The sequence below is a fragment of the Macrotis lagotis genome, chromosome 2 (genome assembly GCF_037893015.1).
Source record: "Macrotis lagotis isolate mMagLag1 chromosome 2, bilby.v1.9.chrom.fasta, whole genome shotgun sequence".
Classification (NCBI taxonomy): domain Eukaryota; kingdom Metazoa; phylum Chordata; class Mammalia; order Peramelemorphia; family Peramelidae; genus Macrotis; species Macrotis lagotis.
Window position 1 is genome coordinate 245247527 of NC_133659.1, and position 22712 is coordinate 245270238.

A 22712-nucleotide genomic window follows, 5' to 3' on the forward strand; every position below is an offset into this window, starting at 1 on the left:
CACAGAACATTGTGCTAGGCACATGGGTGGGAATACAGAGCTGTATCCTAGATTGGTTGAAGGATTAGGATTATTTCAACTTTATATTTATAAAATTTATAATCTCTGAACATCATAAGTACAAAAATTTGAAAATAGAAGCACAAATGTAGAAGTACCCTGGTTTCTCTGAGCTCTCCATTTTGTCTAGCTCTTTGATATACCAGTATCAGCTATGATGGAAGTTACAGGGAGGGGAAAATAGAAAGCCTCTAAGAGCTCATTAATGTTTGTCCCAATCTGAATCTCAGAGGTCTCAAGCCATTTAGCTTTAGACAAAGGAACTCCTAACCTCTGCATTCATCTTTCTGGATTTCAGATTCTCCATTTGTAAAATAAAGGGATTTGACTAAATGGACTCTGACTCTTCTTTTCAACCCAAGATTCAGTGATCCTAGAGTTAATAGGTTCATTTGCTTAGACTGTGTATTGGGGATAAGACTTCTGTATTCTTGATCCTCTTATTCTCCATCCTCTCCTTCCCCAAATGCCTTTACCTCTTTGAACCTTAGTTTTCTTTTTGAGGAGATGTAACAGTTACAGTTCCCTTCCTTTTCCCACAAAATGGGATGATTTGAAATGAGATATTGTTCTGGGGAAGTTGTAAATAGCAGGTCACAATTTTTAGAATCCCTGCATTTCTGTATATTTTCCAAAATATATTCCTGGATATTCAGTAATACTTCAAAGGGATGAGAGTAGATACAGAGAAAAGTTTGCAGCTGGGCCTGGAATTGGGGTGGGGGAGAGGGAAAGGGAGTGGGAGAAAAAGAATTAACTAGTCTAATCTCATTTTGATGTCAAGAGGGGAAGTGTCCCATACAAACATAGAGCAGCAATTTCGTGGCATATCAGTGAGTTACAATAGCACTTGTCTCTTGACTCCAGGTCCAGCTGAAGGGTATTGTAGTAAGGGAAGAGATAGGGGTGGGGTAGGAATGGGGGAATCAGAATGTACTATACGGAAAATGCACCTACTAAAAGAAAATGGAAATGGTAGGAGGAAGTGGGGGAGTTAGGGTAGAAGGAAGCAGATTCTCTAGCTTCCTCTTTCTCCCTTTATCGCTCTCCCCAACAATAAACACTCTTTCGGGTTACCCCACCTTTCTATTCAAAAGTACTTGTGCCAGTGATCGGGTTTATCAAGTTCTTGGGATTTGGGGTGCCAGTTGTACTTTTACTTTGTTGGGATGAAGCCGTGAAAGTCTCTTTTCCAGTTATTTTCCCAGCTGCATCTAATCCGCGGACAGACATGGAGCGAGACTTTGCTGAGATGGGCAGGGAGGGGCTTGAATTAAGAAAGAGGGGCGGCTAGGTGGCACAGTGGATAAAGCACCGGCCCTGGAGTCAGGAGTACCTGGGTTCAAATCCGGTCTCAGACACTTAATAATTACCCAGCTGTGTGGCCTTGGGTAAGCCACTTAACCCCATTTGCCTTGCAAAAACCTGAAAAAAAAAATAAAAGAAAGTGGGCCACAGCAGGAATCCCAAAGTCCTGTAGAATAAAGACTGGGTTCCGCTAACTGGGGCCACTTTTCTCCCCGAGGTAGTGAGCACCAGCAACTTAAATTTTGTAGGGCGTGGCAGCAAGAAAGCTTCGGGTGTCCCGTCAGCTCCACTCCGCCCCATTCCGGGGCGAGACTCCACGGCTGGGTGGGGCTGGCCCGAGGCTACATGCCCCCGCCCCCCGAAATTCAGACTTAGCCGGTGGCAGTCGGCTGCTGTAGGAGTGCGAGGTCCGGAGTGGAGGTTCGGAGCTATGGTGGGGGTCCAAGCACAGCTACACAGGTAGTAACCAGACAACGAGCCGGGAGCTACGCCACCTCGAGGATGGGCAAAGTGCCCGGCCGGGGCAGCAGGTGTGTTGGGAGGGCGGCTGAGCCTAAAGCCTCGAGGGAGCAGGTCTTGGGGACGAAACGCGCGCGGGGTGGAAGTGGAGGGGGGAAGGCAGATGAATGCAAACAGCTTGGGGGGGTAGGGCAGGGAGGGGATAGAGGCTGGTGATACTAGAGGACTGAAGATTTAGGGCTTTTTAACACCCCCTCGTAAACTCACCTCCCCCCACTTAATTTAACCTCTATTTGAAATGTGGTCTGGGTATAGATATAAAGTTTAGCGATGTAAATTATTTGTATCAAACTTTCAAATTGATGAAACCCAGCGACCCAGGCCCCATGAACCCAGACTGAATGTATGGGTTCAGAAGGAAAGGGAGACTTAGGAAGAAAAAGGAAGAGGAGCTGAAAAGTACAGGATGTGGTCCAAAGTTAGTTAACAAGCCTTCAAGCTAAGTCAAGGAGGGGGAGGGGAGAGGAGGTGGGGGGATTGTGGGAGTGGAGGGGGGAAGTCTTAGAAGGCCAAATTTATCTTTAAAACTCCGTAGTTTTTAATAATCCACAACCAGCGACCCAGAGACTCCATCTAAATTTACTCCAACCCATTCCCTGAAATCCTAATTTTCAATTTAGAAAATAATCAGTTAAAAATGGCATGGGATCGTAGATCTAGACCTGGGAGCCCAAAGTAGTCCTAGTCATAAAATTAAACTTCTGAAACAGAATTTGAATCCAAACCCTGTAACTTCAGAGTTTTTACTCTCAGACTTGCAGCATTTTTATGAAATTGCAGACTGTACAAGCTGTTAAGAAACCTAGAGATCTTCTAGTCCAACACCATTTTTTGTACATGAGGAAACTGAGGCCTAGAACAGTGAAGTCCTCTCTGAAGTTCCTTTTTAAGTTCAGAAAAAAGCTGTAATTCGTAACTTAATTCAATGTACCCCAACCTAATGACATATGTATTTTAACTGAGATTTTCTGGAGATACAATTCCTAACTAAAGGGTAGCTATAGGTAACATGCCTAAGTAAGTCAAAGTTCCTCTCCCTTGATATAAGAGAAATTGTTGTTATTATTAATAACTAGCATTTATATAGCACTGAATTTGAAGTCAGAACACTAGCATTTATTAAAATGCTAGATGCTATCCTTACTAATTGTGCAAACATGCCAGAATCATCAGACAATTAACAAGTATTTATTAAGCTACTTACTATATGTAGGTATTATGCTAAAAACTGGAGCTATAGCTATAAATTAAAAACAGTCCCTGCTTTCAAGAAACTTCCATTCTAATTAGAACATATTCATAAATTGGGAAATACAGTTAATTAATAATAATAATAATAATAATAATAATAATAGCTGATACTGTTCAGTTGTTTTTCAGCTGTGTCCAACTCTTCATGACTTCATTGGGGATTTTCTTGGCAAAAATACTGGAGTGGTTTGCCATTTCCTTTTCCAGATCATTTTTCAGATGAGGAAACTCAGACAAATAGGGCTGAGTGACTTACTTAGGGTTACACAGCTCTTAAGTGTCTGAGGCCAGATTTGAACTCAGAAAGAAGAGTTTTTCTGACTCCAAACTCTGGCACTCTACTAATATGACAACTATTTATACCAAGTGTTTTTCAAATATTATCTCTTTTTATTCTCCCAATAGCCCTGGGAAGTAGATGCTAGTATTATTCTCATTTTTACAGATGGGAAAATGAGGTTAATGCAAAACAAGCAAACAGCAACACAGGATTACTATGGAAACCAATTATATTGAAACATATTTTGATTACATATATTAGATAAATACATATATATATTTCAGATATGATGAGTATATCATGAATATATAAAAAGAAGATTTGCATATACACTCACATACACACAATCCAAGTTCACAAACCAGAATTCTGATCCCTAGTAGAGGCAAAGGCACTAGTATAGGGAAAGGCAGACCAGAAATGCCTATTAGAGGAGCTGAATCTTTAAGTGAATCTTAAAGGAAGTCTTTTATTTTATAAGGTAGACATTTGTGGAGAGAAAGAGAATATTTCAGGTACAGGGGATGGCAATGGCAAGGCTTTCAGGTAGGAAATGGAACATTACTGGAGCACTATTTTTGAGGAAAAGCTGTTGATCATTCTTAAGTGTTTTTTTTTAGTTTTTGCTAGGCAATGAGGTTAAGTGACTTGCCCAAGGCCACACAGCTAGGTAATTGTGTGGTGAGGTCGGATTTGAACTCAAGTACTCCTGACTCCAGGGCTGTTGCTCTATCCACTGCGACACCTAGCTGCTCTCTTAAGTGTTTTAAATGTCAACTATAGGAGTTTATATTTGATATTAGAAGTTATAGAGAGCCATTGGAGTTAGCTGGGAGAGGTGGGGGGGAGACATAGTCAGGGCTGAGTTTTAGGACAATCACTTTGACAGTTGTGTGGAAAATGGAGGGGAGAGATTTGAAGTAAGGAATTTAATTAGATGGTTATTACAAAAGTTCAGGAGAGAAGACTGAGGGCCTGAACTTGGTGGTAGTAGCTTGTGGTCAAAAAGGGATATTTGGGGAAAAATTGCAGAGAAAGAAATTTCCAGATTAGGCATATATGCATATATGGTGTGAAGGAGATGACTAGAAGATGACACTAAGATTTTGACCTCAAGTGACTTGAAGAATAGTGGTACCTTTGACCATAAGGATTTTCACTCTAATAAGGCTGACAAATAGTCGTTTAGCCATTCTTGAAGCTCTCATGGGAAGGAGGACCAATTATCTCTTAGGACAGCTCATTTTACTTTTGGATATATTGAATTGTTAAATTTTTTTTTCAATTGAGTGGAACTAAACTTGCCTTTTTGCAGCATCTATCCCACAGTTCCTAGTTCTTCCCTCTAAGGCAGAACTTTCACATTATAGTACTTTGAATCCATGGAAACATCTTTTATGTCCTCTCCTAAATCTTTACTTCTCTGGGCTACTCATTCTCAATTCCTCCAACAGAGCCTTATATTTCATATTAACATGATTTCCAGGGTCTTCACATCCTGGTTGTCTTTTTTTCGTTGGTCTTCTTCATCTTGTCAATGCTGTTCTAAATTGAAGTTTCTACAAATGAACATAATGCTCCAGATGTAAGTGAATCAGAGAAAGAAATTACCTTAGCTTTTTAGCCTGCTATATCACATTGATGAGACATATATATCACCCCAAATTTTTTTCAGAGGAATTTCTGTATAGCCCTGCTACTTCCTCATCTTATACTAATAGTCAAGTTTTTTGAACCCCAAAATAAGATTTTACCTTTATCCCTGCTAAATTTCATCTTAATGTGTTGTTATTCATTTATTCAGTTGTATCCAGCTTTATGACATTACAGCATACTAACCTGTCTGTGGAGTTTTCTTGACAAAGATACTGGAGTGTTTTGACATTTCATTCTCTAGTGAATTAAGGCAAAAGAGGTTAGGTAACTTGACCAGGGCCACATAGCTAATAAGTGTCTGAATCTGGATTTGATTCTAGGCCCAGAGCTCTATCCATTGGGCTATCTAGTTACCTTTATAGTCTAACTTGTTAGAATCTTTTTTGGATACTGATTCAGTTATATGGTGTTTTTGCTATTCCTTTAAGCTTAGTGTCAACATTTTGATAATTATATATAGCATAAGGGCAAGTACAGATCCTTGGGGCACTCTTCTCACCAGATGCCATGCTCCTCTGTTCCGGAATCATAATTACGATAATTCTATCATTGCTTCATGTAGGGATGTATTTACTCTCCTATGACCTAATTCTTGTCACCAAAGAAACACTCCTTGGCCACTGCAGCCTCACGTGTATTGCCTTCCTACATTAAATTCTTCTGCAGTATATCTAAATGGGTATGTTACCTTAAAATTAAAGATAATGCTATAAAATTTAGAAGAGAAGTGATTATCTTTTGAGCCAATGACAAGATAAAATATATAACTTTGATTACAGGAAATTGAAAAGTTTCTTTCCAATTAAAATTAATACACCTATGTCAAGAGGGGAAGTAGTTAATTGGGAAAGAATCTTCACATCAAATTTTTCTAATAAGGGTTTGGTATCTAGGATATGTAAAAAATTAATGCATATGCATGTGACCAAAAGCCATTAGCCAGTACATAAGTGATCAAAGGATATGAAGAAAATTATGAGTTATTAACAGCCATATGAAAGAATTTTCTAAATGACTAATAATAAGAGAAATGCAAATCAAACAATCTGGGGCTTCATCTTATATGTTGTAAATTGGCAAAAATCACAAAAGATGGGAAGTCAGTGCTGTAGGGGTTATGGGAAAATAGATACACTAGTGTATTGTTGATAGAGCTGAGAATCAGTGCTACCATTTTGGAAAACAATTTGCAAATGTTTTTAAAAAGGGGATTAAAATGTCTATATCCTTTGATCTAGAAATTTTATTACTAGGCTCATATTCTGAGGAGGCTACTGATAAACAAAAAGCTCCATATATCAAAATTTTTGTGGCAAAGCGCTATAGAAAAAATACTGAATATAACTATTTTGAGATAATAAAGAACTGGAAATAAAGTAGATGTTCAATGCTTGGAGAATGACTCAACAAATTGTGGATTGTGGGAAATGAAATTTTATACTGTAAGAAATGATGTTTGAGGAATACAGAAAGATCTTCATGAACTAAAATACAGTGAAGTAATCAAAGGAAAAAAGAAAACTATACATAATGATGGCAACAATGTATATGGAAAGAACACAAAAATATAAAAAATGATTGTTTCAAAATTATAAAGAATAAGTATGGTTATAAATATACATATAACCATTCTTATTCCTAAGAGCTCACTGTGTATCAAGCACTCTGCTAAGCACTGTGGAAACAAAAGCAAAGCAAAAATAATATATTTGGAGAAAATCAGTTCTTTGATGTCTTGATTTTTTTATATCACCCTCTCCTCTCTGAGGGCTATTCCATATAACAAACAGTATTTTTAAAGACAGAGGAAAAAAATCAATATAACTTGTCAGTACATACAAGTCTTAATTTTTGATATTCACTATTTCCTACTGTGTAATAATATTCCATTCTATTCATTGAAGGAGGTTAAGAACTAGACCTTTGATTTCACCATGAAGGGAGCTACTCATAAAGTTTTTGTGAGAATCAAATGATGTAATATTTATAAAGTGCTTAGCACACTGTCTGGCACATGGCTTGTGCTTAATAAATGTTTCCTTCTAGCTTCTTCCCTCTTTCTTCCTGCTACTTCTTTCTTTCTACTTGTCCAAGATCACACATGGCCATGGGTTAGAGATTGATCTCCCTGGCTTCAAGAACATTCCTGTTTTCACTATCACATTCTACTCCATCTCTTCTCTTTGGTCCTAATCAGCTTTTTTCTGTTATTCTCACTTTTTTCCCCCTGCTCCCCAATCTCTTCCTCTCTTCTCCATACCAAAGAGGAGTTTGTATTATCTTAGCATCTATGATGTTTATTTACTTATGTAGGAATGAGATTTTATTCCTTAAACATTAATTCATGTATTCTACTTACTTCCCCCTAATTTTTTTCATTGCTATCTTTGTCTTCTCAATATCTCAATATGCAAAACGATTTTTTAAAAAGTTAAACTATAAATAGTAGGATTCCTCCAATCTTATGTTTGTGATTTTTTTCTGTCCCTTTTTGTTGTTATTTAGTCATTTCAGTCATGTTTGACTCTTCATGACCCCATTTGAGGTTTCCTTGGCAAAGATATTAGAGTGGTTTGCCATTTCTTTTTCCAGCTCATTTGACAGATAAGGAAACTGGGGTAGGCAGGGTTAAATGACTTACCCAGGATCACACAGCTAATAAGTGTCTAAGGCCAGATTTGAACTTAGTTCTTTCTGACTTCACTCTACATTATGTCTATGACCCCATCTGGGTGTCCTTGTCTGTTCCTAACTTCTTGAAAATGAATATTTCATTTCTTAGGGTTTAATTACTCTGAAGTATTTCTCTTGCTTCTATTTGGGCATTTTGTATGTTGACTTCTGTGTTTCTACATTTACAAATTCTCTTTGATGCCTCAGCTCTGAGGTATCAACAAAATTTTACTTTTTAGAATATCATATTCCAGTTGATGTAAACACAATTGTATTTTTCTTCATATAAACACTGATTCTTTTTGGAATATGTAAGATTTTTTTTCCTTGATTCCTATATAATTTATTTAGTATTGTAATTCTGAAGTTTGATTGTATTTCTTGTTGAGTTAAATCTGCTTCCAAAGTTTTTGGACCATTTCCTAATATGTTTCTTGAAGTGTGGTTTTCTTTAGGACCAGAATTTAAGAATATCTTGAAGGACTAAGACCATTTTTGCACTAATTGACATTGGTTAATTTAAACAATTGTTTTAAACGATGTTTTTCTTGGAAGACTTAATACTTCTTAGATTTCTTGATTGAATCTTATCTTTGAGTTTAGTATTATAGTTTTATTGAGCTAATTTTTTTATTTTTTAATTTTACAAATTTCCCCCTAATCTCGCTTCCTTCCCTCTACCCCCAACAGAAGGCAATCTGATAGTCTTTGCATTGTTTTCATGCTATACATTGATCTAAATTGAATGTGTTGAAAGAGAAATCACATCCTTAAAGAAAACAAATAAAATATGAGAGATAGCAAAATTACATAATAAAATACATTTTTAAAAAAATTAAAGGTAATATAATTAATAATATAATAATATAATTAATATAATTAAAGGTAATAATTCTTTCTCTGTATACAGATAGTATTCTCTATCACAGATACCCCCCAAATTGTCCCTGATTGTTACACTGATGTAATGAGCAAGTCCATTAAGATTGATCATCAACCCCATGTTGCTGTTGTGGTGTACAATATTCTTCTGGTTCTGCTCATCTTGCTCAGCACCAGTTCATGCAAATTCCTCCAGGCTTTTCTGAATTCTCATCCCTCCTGGTTTCTAAAAGAACAATAGTGTTCCATAATGTGCATATACCACAATTTGTTCAGCCATTCCCCAGTTGAGAGACATTTACTCATTTCCAATTCTTTGCAACCACAAACAGAGCTGCTATGAATATTTTTGTACAAGTGATGTTTTTACTCTTCAGAGTATAGACCCAGAAGTGGTATTGCTGGATCAAAAGGTATGTACATTTTTATTGCCCTTTGGGGCATAATTCCAAATTGTTGAGCTCATGTTTTATCTTATTTTTAAATCGTTTAATTGGTTTTTAATTGTTAATTGCTTGGCAAGTTTTAAATTATTTAATAGGTGATTTCAATTGTTTTTAATTGTTCTAATGATTTTATTTTTGAAATTGCTTTTGTTATTTTTCATCTATGAATATATTTATGAGGGGCCTGGAGTCAGGAGGATCTGAGTTCAAATTCAGCCTCAAACACTTAATAATTACCTAGTCACTTAATCCCATTGCCTTGCAAAAATTTTAAAAAAATGTTCTCATTTTCAGAATTTATCAAAAATGTTTGTCTTAAGGGGTGGCTAGGTGGCGCAGTGGATAAAGCACCGTCCTTGGAGTCAGGAGTACCTGGGTTCAAATCTGGTCTCAGACACTTAATAATTACCTAGCTGTGTGGCCTTGGGCAAGCCACTTAACCCCGTTTGCCTTGCAAAAACCAAAAAAAAAAAATGTCTGTCTTTTGTACTAAATTTTCTATTATCTTGTTAGCCTTTTTGAGTTTTTACTTAGGTTTAATTTTTGCCCTCATTTCTTTATGTGATTCCCACACACTCCCATCAATTCAGTTTTATTGTTCTTCTACATCTCATTCTGGAGGTTCTTGGATTTGCTGCTCTCTCATTGTAGAAGACTTTGCAGAATTTATTGTAAATAAAAAAATACCTTACTCATGGGAATTTTGACTCCATTTTCTTTGTTGCAAAAAAACTTGTTCATTGATATGGCTCCTTTTTTTTTAAACTTGTTCATTTCTTGTCCTTAGCTTTTATCTGTCTTTACCCATCTCTCTGTTGATATATCTATGTTTTCTTTGATATAAACATCATCTTGCAGGCAGTCATTTCCCTCCCATGAGCCAGAGCTTTTGTTTTTCTCCCTCAGCCCCTGCTTCCTCTTCTGTGTTTTTTAAGATCACAGAGGTTTGACATAATATGTGGCCCTGACAGAGTGAGAGTGACCTGTTAGAACACTGATCCAAGGAGATTGAGAGGCCAGTTTCACTCTTACAGTCTTTACTCTCTTTTCTGAGATTGACTTTTCATTTCGACGTTTTACTCTGGGGGGCCAGTCAGGGTTTTGGGAAGCATTGGAGAGAAAGAGAAGCCTCCGACAAGCCTTTGTAATTCCACCTTTCTTTCAGTATTTTGGGGATGTTTATTTCCTCCTGTGTAGTAATAGATCATTGTAACCAATGTTGTACTATCTCTCCCTCCTCCAGAATTTTGTTCTCCAAAGCAACCCCCTTTTACTCACCCTTTTCCTTCTCTAGAACCTTGGAATAGTTCTGAATTAAGTCTTCTGGGAATGAGCTCCCTCAGGACCCACACCTAAAGCTGCAGCTATTAAGAGGGTCAAGAAGGGCCCTACAATCCAGTGTGACTGTGTATTGTAGTGACAGAGATGAGGGGGAAGCTGGGACAAACAAGAGAGCTGATTTTAAGGCATTTCCCCCAAAGATTTACCTTGTTTCAGGCTCTTTAAGTTAACCAATAAGTATTTAACAACTGCTTACTATATATCTGGTACTCTATTAAGCATCAGGGGTTCTTAATATAAGGGTGCTTAAAAAACAAACATTCCCTGCCCTCAAGGAGTTTGCATTTTTGAAGGAGGAAACAAATACTACAAGATACATATAAAGTAGGTATAAGGAAAGTTACTAGCAACTGGAAGAATGAGTAAAGCCTGAGTTGAATCTTTAAAGAAGCCAGGGATTCCTAGAATTGGAAATGAATATGGAAAACATTCTATGGGTGACAGTTAATAGGCATGGAGATGAGAAATAAAGCATTGTTTGTGAAAATGGCAAATAGAATGCATGGATAGTAGGGTAGGAAAATTGGAGAGAAGAGAAGGGGATAATTGTAACATTTCAGTCTTCACTTTGGGAAAATTATTTTGACTTTGTTGGGGATAGGTGAAAGGATGAATTGGAATGAGGAAGGGCTTCAGGCAAAAATTTAGGTATCATAGTGGATAAGTGTACTGGGTTAGAGTGAGAAAAATCTAAATTCGTATCCTTGCTCAGACATTTCCTAGTTGTGTGACCCAGAGAAAGTCATTTAACCTCTGTTTCCTCATCTTAAAATGAGGGATCTGGATTTGATGGCATCTACAATCCTTTCTAGCTCTGAATCTGTGATACTAGATGATTAGGAAGTTTTTATAATGAACTAGAGAAGAGTCTATGTGATGATGAAAGAAGGGAATATACGTATGAGAGATTGTGCAGCTAGGAAAAACAAGATTTGATAACTTTTTAAGGGTGGCGAAAAAGGACAGCGTCCAGGATGATATTAAGGTTGTAAAACCTTAGAGACTAGAAGGATGATGATGCCCTTTACATGAATTAGGGAGTTTGGAAAGAGAAGTTTTGAGGGGAGTCTGTCTTATTTTGAACATGGTAAGTATGAAATGTTTATGGTTTATCCTTGAAATGTCCAATAGGCAGTTTGTAATGCAAGATTGAAACTCAGAGGAAAGATTGGGAATGTGAGTGTGTGTGTGTGTGTGTGTGTGTGTGTGTTCAAAAATGAGACAGAGACATATTTATAAGTAAGCAAAGGAACCAGTAGATATGTAGAGACTGAAGATTGGTGGGGGAGATGATAATGAAGGGAATAACCTGGAGAAGATAGGAGGGGACAAAAATAAAGAAAACAGAAAATTTGATCTTTTAATTTTCTCTTCATATTGTTGCTATTTTTGCCTCATTTGCAGACTTTTATGTATTTGAGCTGGTGAGGGATGAATTTCATCTCAAGTTAGCTCTTGTTATTCTCCATGTTCCTAAGATTCCCATATACTTGTGTCCATACAAACTGATCTACCTGCATTCTCCAAAGTCTATTTCTAGTCTATTTCTGTGTGCATTTTGATGCACAGATCTCTACACCTGGAATGTCTTCCTTTTTGCTTTTGCCTCTTAGAATTCTTAGTGTCCTTCAAAATTTAATTCAGGTACTAACTCTTAAATGAAATCTTTTCTGATTCCCTCAGTTGTAGTGTTCTCTTCCTGTTCAAATTACCTTCTCTTATTGTGAACAACAGTAAAATATAAGGTTGTTGATGGCAGGGCCTGGTTCATTTTTGTTGTTATATCTGAATGCTTTGTACAAAGCCTCTTATGTTGTGGTTTCTAATAAATATGTGTTGAATAAATGTGTGACTTATGTTTTAGGTGCTTGAATGTGAAATATGAGAATGTGAATATTTTATACAGAGGAAATATTTTAAGATAGCTGAGATTGCCAATAAGCAACCCCTGGATAAGTAACACTTTATAAAGGTTAAATTGAATAACAGGGGTGAATCAGAGATTATGCTGCTAAATTAGAGAAAAATATGGTTTATCTTGGAGACCTTCCTTCCCCAAGAAGTTATGACTTTCCACTGAATTAACAGAATGTTCTGAAATGGTGAAATTTAAGAGAGATTTAAGAAAAGGGACAGAGTGAAAGGAGAGAGAAAAATATAGTATATGGTAGTGGGGAAGTACGAATGGAGGGAGTTGGGATCAGCATTGTCAACGGTGGAAAAATATGGAAGAAACTTTTGTGAAGGACTGTCATAAAGAATGTGATCCACTTGTGACAGAGCTGGAGGTGTTGGAACACAGACTGAAGCACACTTATTATTATTATTATTATTATTATTATCATCATTATTATTATTATTATTTGCGGGGGGTTGCAGGGCAAATGGGGTTGGGTGGCTTGCCTGGGGCCTCACAGCTGGGTGATTGTTGGATGTCTGAGGCTGGATTTGGACCCAGTTGTTCCTGGCTCCAGGGCCAGTGCTCTGTCTGCTGTGCCACCTGGCTGCCCCTATTATTATTATTAGTAGTAGTAGTATATTTTATTTTGGTTTGGTTTTGGGGGGTTTTTGCTGGGCAATGGGGTTGGGGTGGCTTGCCCTGGGTCAAACAGCTGGGTGATTGTTGGGTGTCTGGGGTCGGATTTGGGCTCAGGTACTCCTGGCTCCAGGGCTGCTGCTCTGTCTGCTGTGCCACCTGGCTGCCCCTACTACTACTACTACTACTACTACTACTACTACTACTACTACTACTATTTTTATTATTATTATTATTATTATCATTATTTTGTTTTGGTTTGGGGGGGTTTTGCTGGGCAATGGGGTTGGGGTGGCTTGCCCAGGGTCACACAGCTGGGTGATTGTTAGGTGTCTGGGGCTGCATTTGGGCTCGGGTGCTCCTAGCTCCAGGGCCGGTGCTCTGTCCACTGCACCACCTGGTTGCCCCCTCAATTATTATTAGTATTATTATCATTATTATTTAATTTTAATTTTAATTTTTTTCTTTACTTTATTGCTCATGTGGGTCTATATTTTTTGGGGGTATTATGTTTACTCTTAATCAAGAATATTTTAGTAATGTATAAAAAACATCATTTGTATAAAAATAAGAATAAATAAATAAAAATTCAAAACTTTAAAAAAAATGTCTGTAGTATTCTGAGCCCTGTAGTGATTAAGCCTTACTTTTAGATCCTTGGGCATCTTCAGTTTCTTCAGGACTTCAGAAGTTCCTTCAATTTCTAGTCCTTAAGACCTATTGAATATAGATAGATCCAGATATGTCACTCTCCTGCTTAAGAAATCAGCCTGGATGATAAAATTTAATGCCTGGCTTTCAGAGTCTCACTATTTCGAGCCATCCTCGCTTTCTTTCCTACCTTCTCTTTGCATGCCATCTGTTCAACTTTATCTTCCCCCACTTCATCCTCCACTTGCTTCATGTCATTTGTTATACCTGAAATATACTTATTTCCCCACTTCTGTTGAATTCCCACCCAAATTTTTTTTTTAGGTTTTTGCAAGGCAAATGGGGTTAAGTGGCTTGCCCAAGGCCACACAGCTAGGTAATTATTAAGTGTCTGAGACTGGTTTGAACCCAGGTACTCCTAACTCCAGGACCTGTGCTTTATCCACTACGCCACCCCCCCACCCAAATTTCAAAGTCTGATCCTACCAGTTGAACTTTTCTCTCAGACTCACTAAGCATTTTGTTTTCACCTCTTTAACCATACTTATCAGGCAATCAATCAATCATACATGAAATGCATACATGCCAAGCACTATGCTAAGTGTTGAGATTACAGAAAGAGGTGAAAGACTATCCCTTCCCTCAAGGAGCTTCCAACCTCATGTAATGTTGTTTATTATAGTTACCTTTGTGGGTGTTGTATCCTTCAACTAAACTCCATGTCTTTATCAAGGACTTTGGATCATCCCCACTATCTAGCTGCAGAAAATTCTTAATATTTATTTGTTGAATGAAGGTAACAGGAGAGGCAACCAGCCACTTCTAGATACCATTATAGTTATTTGCTGATGGGCAATCAATATAGCAATCTACTTCATTGTTTTCTTTATGGGCAACCCTTTAAGAAAGCAATAGGATGGAGATTTTCCCTGTCCATTTTTGGCTGCCTCTGTTGTGTTCCAATGCCTTTGTCTACCTTGGCTGCTCTGCTACTTATCATCACTAAGCTATAAATCAAATTGTCACAGTAGGATTCAGAAAACTTGGTCTCAAATCCCAGCACTGTCTCAGACAACTTCGGTAGATTTGAGTGGTTCACTTCCCCTCTAAGAAGCCATTGTTTCTGCCTGTAAAATGAAAGAACTGAATTAGATGACTCAGAAGTTCCTTCAATTTCTAGCTTTTTTTTTTTTTTTTTGCCATGTCACTGAAACAATAAGAACACCTGCAAATTATTGGATAACTGAGGGTGGAGTTAAGTTGGGGCAAGGAGGTAGCAATGGCATTTTTTGTTTTGCATTTTTTTCTTTTTTTGAAGGGTGTTGTTGACCTAAGCAAATATAACTTCCTTGTGGGGGATGGGGTGAGAGAGGTAGTCAAGTATTGTGAGAGCCAGCAGTTGTTCTGTGACTCAGCCATGGACCAGGTTACTGAGATGGACCAGACTGTTACAGTGTAGCAGGAAGATTGAGATCATTTGAAAGAGTTTTGGGGTGATTCAGACACTCTTAAAGGATCCCTTCAGGATTTTGGAATGAAACTTCTTTGAAACTGACAAGCAAATGGAGACATGTGAAGAGCATTGAAATTGCCAGGAAATCCTGCTGCTGGTCACTTAGCATTTGTGACCAAGGGCAAGTGATTTGATTTATCTGGGCCTAATTTGTCCCATTTATAAAAGGAATAACAATACTTTTAGTACACATTTCACAGGTTGTAGGAATTACATGAGATAATGCATTTTTCAAACCTTATAGCTTTATGTGTCAATTGTAACTTTTTTTATTTCCTGAGGCCTAGGGAGATGGAATGATGCTTTTTTTTTCTCACAAAGATAGAGAATTACAGGGAGCAAGTTAGGTGGCGCAGTGCATAGAGTATCAGGTTTACAGTCAGGAGGACCTGACTTCAAATTTGACTTAAGATACTTACTAGCTATGGGACTCTGAGCAAGTCACTCCCATTTCCCTCAGTTTCCTCAAATGTAAAATGAGCAGGAGATACACTCTAACATCGTTGCCCCCAAATGGGGTTTTCAGACACAACTGAAATGACTGAACAACAAATAACTAAGAAATTTATGAAGCTAGTATTCCAACCTAAGTTCTCTGACTTAAAAGTCAAGATTTCTCCTAGACTACCATGCTTCTCTGTAAATTCCGTTTTACACTTGAAGAAAATCCTGTATTTCTCTATAGTGGAGATTGATATTATTTCCCTACCCCAACCAGAAACCATTCCAAGGTATGGAATTAGGGTTTGGTTTCTCTTATGTGGTCCAGTACTCTGAAACCTTATCCTGGAGCAGCAATGTGGCCTGAGGAAATAGGATTGGAGGAAAAGAAAGTTGGCTTTGGAGTAGAGGAGGTGAGAAGGGAAGTGGCAAAAGTTCAAATTATCTAAGTGGAAACAGTAAGGATATAAAAAACATCCCATCTGTACTTTGAAAAGAGTAAACAAAACACCATCTCATTTGAGTTTCAAAATAATACTGGGAGGTATGTACTATAGGTATTGTCATTCAAAATTCACAAAAATAGGAATTGTGGTTCCTAAAGTTTTATTTATTTTTCCAAGGCTACATAATTAATAATAAGATCTGGCTCTTTATCCATTATACCATTCTCTCCTAAAAGGGAAGCAGGGAGAGAAATGATTGCACATTTGAGAATAAAAAGACAGTTTTATTTACTGGTGGGTGGCCTTTGATTATATCTCATAATTTTATAACTAGAAGGGATCTTAGAGATTATTTAGTCCTATTCCTTCATTTTTTTAAGATAAGGAATCTGAAGCCAGTAGAGGTTGGGTAACTAGGGTCAGTAAGTTTTATCTTTCTTAGATTTCCTTCATGAAGATAGCTTTTTTACATTCTGTTTCTTTCAAACTATTCAGAACAATAACCCAGTGATGGTCTTCATGCCATGAAGTCTGTGATACTCACAAATCTCTCACCCTCGGTTTAGGATACCTGATTATCAAAACTTGGTCATTGGTATATAGATACTTGAGGCCATGGGTTTTACTCTTTGATTCTTTCTTAGATCCTTCTGTGACTTTGGGGCAGGATAGGATTTCAGCTGCTATTCTTCCTTCTTTGTGCTTATTTTCTGTAATATCTAACTTGGCAATACATATAGATTCAGTGTATGTGTATACATATTTACACAAATGTAATAATTTTATGCCAATCTTTGTTAGATGTACTCCTCTGACCTATTATCTGTCAACTCTGTTTTAAGGTGTGATCCAGAAATCTACATCCTGTTCTCAGATACCATATTCTTGGTCAGTTGTTTACTTCCCAAATTAATTTTTCTCTTCTGGATCCTTTTCCTTCAATGAGTGCTTACTTGAAGGGAGACATGAGGGTTTCCTTTATTTTTCCATAATGGTTCAGTTTTTTTTGGTGTTGCTTCTTGAAGCTACTCCTAGTAGTTTTTATCTCAACCCTAAACACTTGGCTAAATTTTTTTACAGTCAATTATGATGTCTTAATTACCTGACAACAGTCACTCAGATTTCTTCCTGTATTTCAGCAACAACTTCACAGTCACAATTATACTCACCTCCTCTTTAGCCTTCTACCAATTTTCTGAATATTTGCTCCTCCCTCTAACACAATTTATTTAACCCTCATATTTTTCCACTTACCCTTTTTACTTACCTTCTATCATCTTGCCAACTAGCTACTTCTTTTCCTTCTTGGGTCTGTTTATTCAGTTTTTACTTTCAATTTTCTTAAATCCTTTTCCAGCCCCCTTAATTTCCTTCATTTGTTTTCTCTTACAACTCAGAAGTGGGATCTGAATCAGTCTCAGACCTTAGATGCTATTTTTCAACATCCATTCATCCTGGACTTTGCTAAATTATTCTCCCGAATTCTACCTCTGACCAACTTCATAACACATTCCTTCAAGTTATTTATACAATTGTCTTCTTTGGTTCTAGTGCTTTCTTTTCCTCAAATAAAATAGTTAGGGGTAATTCAGGGAGAAAATGATGAATTTAATTTTAGGCATTTTGATTTCAAGACTTTGATGTGATATCAGATGAAGATGTTCAGCAGATAGTTGGGGACATGAGACTGTAGCTGCAGAATTGGGTAGGTTATTAGTTGTGTGACCTGCAGAGGTAGATTCAGGAGTCATTTATAATTTACATTTTTACAAACTTATTACCATGATGAAAGTTGAAACAGGGTGAGTTTGGGTTGAATGTATATGTAGGGGCTATGTCATGAAATGCAGTAGCTGACAGGCACATGAAACTCCCTCCTCCCAGCTTGCTCAGTGCCTTATTAATTCTTATTCTAGGTTCTGTGTGGTATGTGGTACAGTAGATAGAACACTGGGCCTGGAGTCAGGAATACTAGAGACACTAGATGTGTGTCTCTGGGCAAGACACTTGACCCCTTTCTAGCAAAATGACATAATAAAGTACTTTGCAAACTTTAAACTGCTATATCAAGGTTAACTAGCTTGGTGGTGATGGTGGTAGTAGTTAGGCAATCTAGAGATGTCTTCTGATAGTCTTCATAAATGAACAAAATTGCAGCATCTCTATAATTAATTTATCAGTGAACTCTGAACCCTATACAATTTATTAAATCAGAGAAACCTCTTTTCCTTTAGGCTTTCATCCATGTCTTTCTGATGATCAAACCTTCCCCCCTAAAAAAAATTCCTAGGCTTAAATAAAACATGGTTATTAACTATATATTATTAACTATATATATGTGTGTGTGTTTATCTATATATATCTATATCTATCTATCTATATATATATATATATATATATATTCATGATGTCAGCTCTGAGAACCATTATTGCCAGAGTACCCTTTGATTTTTTTATATAAATATTTTGTTTTTCCATTATATATACAATGATAGTTTCTACCAATGAATTTTTTTGCAAGGTTTTGAGTTTTAAAATTTTTCTTTCTCCCTCCCTTCTTTTCCCCCTTCTCCTAACAGAAGGCATTCTGATATAGGTTTTACATTTGCAACCATGATAAACATAGATCAAAATTGTGAGAAAAGAATAAGATCCAAAAGAAAGAAAGAAAACAATAGATACAACAAAATTACATAATACATAGGATAGCTTTTAAAAATTGAAGACAATACGCTTTGGTCTTCATTTAAATTCCACAGTTCCTTCTCCAGATATGATGGCATTATCTATCATGTCCCCTAAAATTGTCCCTGATTATTGCATGAACAAGTCCATCACCCCATGCTGTTGTTAATATGTATATTCTTCTGGATCTGCTCATTCCATCCAAGCATTAGGTCATGCAAGTCTTTCCAGGCTTCTCTGAAATCCTGTTCCTCATGATTTCTTGTAAAACAATAGTGTTTCATCAAATACATATACAACAATTTGTTCAGCTATTCCCCAGTTGATGAGCATCTCCTCAATTTTCAATTCTTTGCCACTATAAAAAGAACTGCTATGAATATTTTTTGTACATGTAGGATTTTTACCCTTTTCCATGATTTCTTCAGGATACAGACCCAGTAGTGGTATTGCTGGATCAAAGGGTATGCACATTTTTACTGCTCTTTGGGTATAATTCCAAATTGCTCTTCAGAAAGTTTGGATCAGTTCACAACTCCAACAATAATGTATTAATGTCCCAGATTTCCCATCTCCCCTCCAACACTGATCATTTTCTCTTTTTGTCATATTGACCAATCTGAGACGTGTTAATTTGTTTTAATTTGTATTTCTCTGATCAATAATGATTTAGAGTAATTTTTCATTATGACTATAGATAGTTGATCTTTGTCTGAGAATTGCCTTAGTATATCCTTTGACCATTTGTCAGGTACCCTTTAATTGTTGCTGCTATCACTGACATCTCTTCAATTCGGAAATTCTCTCTCAACATTCAGTTCTCAGTATATGGGTTAAAATATTCTCAAGAATTTATTCCATGTTTCTATACAAGATGTGTTAAATTCAGTTTATCCAGAAAATGTCTCTTCAAACTTTCTTCTTTAAAGGTAAATCTCTCAGTCTTTCAGGAAAGAAGATTTCTTAAATTTTTTCTATTCTCAAACAATCTCTCTAGAGCTGTGATAATTAAAACTCTGTTAGATAAGAATTATATTGCTAGTCTCCTCATAGACTGCTCATAGACAACAAAGTGTTGCTTTTCAAGATTCTCAAGAGGCACTGAGAATTGTCTTTAGGTTTAGGATGGATCGTAAGATGGAAAAGGGATTAGATTTGAACTTCTTGACTTGAGAATATGGAACTGGGAGCAATAGATAGAATTTGCTAAGAGGTAAATTTAGGTTTGATCTAAGGGAGGGAAATATAATAATAATTGTAATTATCCTAAAAGAGAATGGGCTACCTTGGGAGTTAGCAAGTATCCCTTAACTTAAATAAAAGTTGAATGACTTATTTTTTGTTTATTATTATAGAAAAAACTCTTATTCAGAGATTGGTTGAACCAGATGGTCTCTGAAGTCCCTTTCAACTAAAATTCTGGTATATTGAGGCCATCAAGTAGGAGGAAATCTTATGAAAATAAAGGAAAGGATGTTGAGCATTAGATAGTTGAAAAGAATTAGATGATGCCCTTATTGAATTATAGTTAGATATCTAAGTGGAAATTTCCTTTTGAGAGATGGAAATAGAGGTGATAGGCCAATTACCTGTCTTTATGTACCCACTTCACTCCCAAATAATTTTGTATTTATTTTGCATATATCCTATATTTACTTATCTATGAACATGTATTCCCTCTTCCAATTAGATATAAGCATTTTGAGAGTAGGCATATTTTTGCATTTCTGTTCCCACAATTTCTTTCATACTCACTGTGCATGTGTGAGCAGGAAGGGGTGCTTATGTGGCACTGAGGAAAGGAACTCAGCATCCAGGTTGAAATGTGGATTACTCAGTATGGGAGAAAACTAAGACCTTTTGAGATTCAGCCCCTAAAGAAACTCCCATTAGAAGAATAAGAGTTGGACAAAGAACAATAGGAGAGAATAAGGAGGTGGGGGGCGGGTGGGAATTACCAAAGATCTCAGGAAGAAAACTCAAAGACCTTAACCATAAACAGATAAATCAATAAAGAAAGCATAAACAACAAATGGAAATATGGTCTCCAAATTTCCATTTGGTTCAGACATCTATGAATAAATGCCTCAAAAAAAGGAAAAGAGATCTGACATTTGATAAGATAGAGAACTTCGTGGATTTTTAGAAGAACATAATATCATAATATGCTTTTCCTGAGTAGCTTAAAAGAGAAATAAGAATTATGAGAGAAGAATTTTTGACTTGCACAGCAAAAATTGTGACAGAATAGAAAAACTGGAATCCACAATGGTCTAGAATGCGGGTCTAGAGTTGAAAGAGAAACTTGGTGTGGCTAGGTGGCGCAGTGGATAAAACACCTCGACCCTGGTGTCAGTAGTACCTGAGTTCAAATCCAGCCTCAGACACTTAATAATTACCTAATTGTGTGGCCTTGGGCAAGCCACTTAACCCCATTGCCTTGCAGAAAACTAAAAAAAAAAAGCTTAGCATTAGAGATTGTTGTTGAAGGAAATCGTAAACATTATTCATAATTTTATATGTGAGTAGATTAAGCAATCCAATAAAATGAAGAAAGAACGATGGATTGGATAAGAAAACAAAACCCTACAATCTATCATTTACAAGAAACACTTTAAAAAAGAGACATTTACAAAGTAAAATTGAGGGGATAAAATATACTATATAGCAAATGAACTTTGCAAAAAGCTTTAAAGCACTTTACAAAAAATCATGCCAACAAAGCAAAAAAAATTTAAAAAATAAAAATAGGTAAATAAGGAATCTTAATCTTATAGAATCTTAGTCAATGAACCAATTAGTAATAAACTAATATGTCTTCAAAAGTCCAAATTGTACAAGAAACTTCTGAGCTTCAAGAAAATATAGGGAGAAACACAAGAGTATAATGGAATTTTCTAAATAAGATATATATATATATATATATATATATATATGTATATGTATGTATATCTCAGAACCTCATGAAACTTTTGCAAAAAATGACCATATAAGGATTTCATTGTTAACTCTCCATTTGAGCCTGTCTTTTGTTTATTATCCCTCTGATGACTATTTTTACTGCAGTTTGGTACAGAGAAAAGAGATGTTTAGACAAATGTAAAAGGGCACAAATAGTTAATAAATCCTTTACAGACCAAAATACAATAAAAATAGTCATTGGTTCAGGGATCACAAACAAAAGACATAGATTCAAATGGAGATTTAAGAATGAAATCCTGGGGACAGCTAGGTGGTGTAGTGGATAAAGCACCAGCCTTGGAGTCAGGAGTACCTGGGTTCAAATCCAGTCTCAGATACTTAATAATTACCTAGCTGTGTGGCCTTGGGCAAGCCACTTAACCCCATTTGCCTTGCAAAAAAAAAAGAATGAAATCCTAAAAAAAAAATGAGTAGATCAAAGAACAAATAATAGAAACAATAATTAAGTGGAAGAAAATTATTATGATGCAACCAAATTAAAATTTCTGGGATGCAGCTGAAGCTATCTTAAATAGAAGAAAAAAAGCAAATCTCTGAAAATATTATATTTTAAGGTTGCTTTGATTTCTGTATCTTTTAGGAACAAAATTGAGTATCTTTTCATGGGGGAGGGTGTTAACTTTACATTATCTCCATCATCTGCATTATCTCTATCCTTTGACCTTTATTTCATTGGAAAATGTATGGTATTCTTAGAGTTCTGTGCCAGTTAATTATAGATATCTTATTTTAAAAATCTATTTTTTTCTTATTCAGTTTTGGGGATTTCCTTTAAGAATTTTGCTGTAGAATTATTAAATGCATACATATTGAAAGTTGACATCATCCACCTATATCTTAATAATGAGGAAACCAAACTTTTAATGACAGCAATAAAATGATTTGCCTCCGTTCTCACAGTAAGTGACTAGGGTTGTATCTTTGTGTGATGGTATAATTGCCTCATCTTCTTTACATTATTTGGCATAAGGGAAAGTCACATGGTAAAGTTTAGATCAATCTTTTATTTTGAATCCGCTTAGATCTTTCTATATTAAATATG

The 22712-nt window shown here is 36.3% G+C and overlaps 1 protein-coding gene across 3 annotated transcripts in view; it reads left to right on the forward strand.

Moving 5' to 3' along the window:
• The first annotated feature begins 1716 nt into the window (after positions 1–1716).
• PIK3R5 (phosphoinositide-3-kinase regulatory subunit 5) overlaps positions 1717–22712 on the forward strand; it is a 115096-nt gene continuing 94100 nt past the window's right edge. For all 3 annotated transcript variants that reach the window (XM_074225610.1, XM_074225612.1, XM_074225611.1), the window contains exon 1: positions 1717–1898. The gene's annotated coding sequence lies outside the window, so the exon portion shown is untranslated. The remainder of the gene's footprint in view (positions 1899–22712) is intronic.